Raw genomic sequence first — 3,199 nt, 5'->3', positions numbered from 1 at the left:
CTCAATGCTTTGCGATTTGAACATGATCGTAATATTTGGAAAATATCGTTGCCTTGTACTAATGGAATCTGACAAGTCTCTAGTGTTTGAAGGGTATCGAAAAGATGATCTGTACGTAGTAGATTTCTCAGCAGGACCACAGCTTGCCGTATGTCTTCTAGCAAAAGCTTCAGAATGCTGGCTCTGGCATCGGAGGCTTGGGCATGCTGGCATGAGGAACCTCCACACCCTGGCAAAGAAGAAGCATGTCATAGGCATCGAGGGCGTCAAGTTCAAGAAAGATCACTTATGCGGCGCCTGTGAAGCAGGGAAGATGACGAGGGCCAAACATGCCTCGAAGACAATCATGACCACTACTCGACCCTTCGAACTGCTTCACATGGATCTTTTCGGTCCCACTCATTACTCAACTCTTACTACTACTGCTTGCCTCTATGGCTTCGTTATTGTTGATGATTATTCTAGATATACTTGGGTGCACATAATCCTTTACAAGACTGAAGTGCAGGATGTCTTCAGACGCTTCACCAATCGAGCTATGAACAATTATGGCGCCAAGATAAAGCACATCAGAAGTGACAATGGCACTGAATTCAAGAACACTGGCCTTGATACATATCTTGATACCTTGGGCATCACATATGAATTCTCAGCCCCGTACACTCCACAGCAGAATGGCGTCGTCGAACGCAAGAACAGAACACTCATTGAGATGGCCAGAACGATGCTAGATGAATACAAGACCCCAAGAAAATTCTGGCCTGAAGCCATTGATACTGCATGCCATACAATCAATCGTGTTTATCTTCATAAGCTTCTGAACAAGACATCTTATGAGCTCCTTACTGGCAAGAAGCCAAATGTCAGTTACTTTAGAGTATTTGGCTCAAGGTGCTGGATCAAGGACCCACATCACACCTCAAAGTTTGCACCAAAAGCACATGAGGGTTTTATGCTTGGATATGGAAAGGATTCACACTCCTACAGAGTCTTCAATCTCTTTCATTACAAAGTGGTTGAAACAGTGGATGTGCAGTTCGATGAGACCAACGGTTCACAAAGAGAGCAACTGCCAAATGTGCTAGATGAAGTTCCATCCAGTGAATCAATCAAGCTAATGGGAACTGGAGAAATTATACCTTCTGAAGCTCATCCTGAAGAAGAACTTATCATCTCAGCACCTGATCAACATGAAGACAATGCTCAGCCTGAAGACATTCCTTCAAACAACAATAATGATCAGCAAGAGCAAAGTATTCGCCCTGTGCATCCTCGTGTTGCCAATGAAGTGCAGATTGAAAGAATAATTGATAGAATCAATGCACCCGGTCCAGTCACTCGTTCAAGGGCAACTCAGCTAGCAAATTTCTGTGGGCACTTCGCATTCGTCTCAATAACAGAACCCAAGAAAGTTGAAGAAGCCTTCATGGAACCTGAATGGATTCAAGCTATGCAAGAAGAGCTTCAACAGTTTGAGCTGAATAATGTATGGGAACTAGTTAAGTGTCCTCATCCACGGAAGCACAATATAATAGGCACCAAATGGATATACCGCAACAAGCAAGATGAGCATGGTCAAGTTGTCAGAAACAAAGCTCGTCTCGTTGCTCAAGGATATACTCAAGTGGAAGGCTTTGACTTTGATGAAACATTTGCTCCCGTGGCTAGACTTGAAGCCATACGCATACTGCTGGCCTATGCAAATCATCATAACATACTTCTATATAAAATGGATGTGAAGAGTGCTTTTCTCAATGGCAAGATTGAAGAAGAAGTGTATGTTGCGCAACCGCCTGGCTTTGAAGATCCAAAACATCCTGACATGGTATACAAGCTCAACAAGGCACTGTATGGCCTCAAACAGGCCCCTCGGGCCTGGTATGACACACTCAAATACTTCCTGAAGAGCAAAGGCTTCATACCTGGTTCCCTAGACCCCACTCTCTTCATGAAGACATATGATGGTGAACTGTTTGTGTGCCAAATATATGTGGATGACATTATCTTTGGCTGCACCAATCAGAAGTACAATGAAGAGTTTGGATATATGATGCAAGAGCAATATCAGACGTCCATGATGGGGGAGCTGAAGTTCTTCCTCGGTCTTCAAATATGACAACAATGCAACGGCATCTTCATATCCCAAGAGAAGTATCTCAAAGATTGCCTGAAGAAGTTTGGTATGCAAGACTGCAAAGGCTTCACAACACCAATGCCAGCCAAACATCATCTGGGTCCCGACAACAATCATAAAGAGTTCGATCAAAAGGTATAGTGCTCCATGATTGGTTCTTTACTTTATCTATGTGCATCTAGGCCAGATATTATGCTTAGTGTTTGCATGTGTGCTCGATTTCAAGCGGCACCAAAGGAGTCGCATCACTTAGCTGTTAAGCGAATTCTTCGATATTTGGCTCACACCCCAACTCTAGGATTATGGTATCCAAAGGGCTCAGAGTTTGATCTGGTTGGATTCTCGGATGCTGATTATGCTGGTGACAAAGTTGATCGCAAGTCTACATCAGGCACATGTCACTTTCTGGGACGATCACTTGTATGTTGGTCTTCAAAGAAGCAGAACTGTGTATCTCTCTCCACTACTGAATCTGAATACATTGCTGCTGGATCTTGCTGCGCTCAGCTTCTGTGGATGAAGCAAACACTCAAGGACTATGGCATTCATCTGAAGCAAGTGCCACTTCACTGCAACAACAAAAGCGCCATCAAGATCGCCAACAACCCAGTTCAGCACTCGAAGACAAAGCACATTGAAATTCGTCATCACTTTCTCAGAGATCATGTTGTGAAGGAAGATATTGATATCATACACGTCAACACTAAAGAGCAATTGGCAGATATCTTCACCAAGCCCTTGGATGAGAAGAGATTTTGCAAGTTACGGTGTGAGCTAAATATCCTGGAAACCTCAAATGTCCTGTGATCAGGCACACATCCTAACCCTAATGCATATTGATGACTTAGATGTGCAACACACAAAGTAAAGTATATCTTCAATCAATGAAGACATACATTCTAAGTGTGAATACATTAATGTGGAATTTGAATTTGGAGCGCCACGATAATTGTGTGCCATATCTGGGTCTAATACTTCCTATACGATGGGTAACGCCACCACCAAATGTTCTATTTTGAAGTGTTTCACTCATGGCGTTACCTTGCAATGTCTTCACATTTGGTT

Source organism: Triticum dicoccoides, chromosome 1A, assembly GCF_002162155.2.
Source record: "Triticum dicoccoides isolate Atlit2015 ecotype Zavitan chromosome 1A, WEW_v2.0, whole genome shotgun sequence".
Lineage (NCBI taxonomy): Eukaryota > Viridiplantae > Streptophyta > Magnoliopsida > Poales > Poaceae > Triticum > Triticum dicoccoides.
This window is presented reverse-complemented; position numbering follows the sequence as displayed.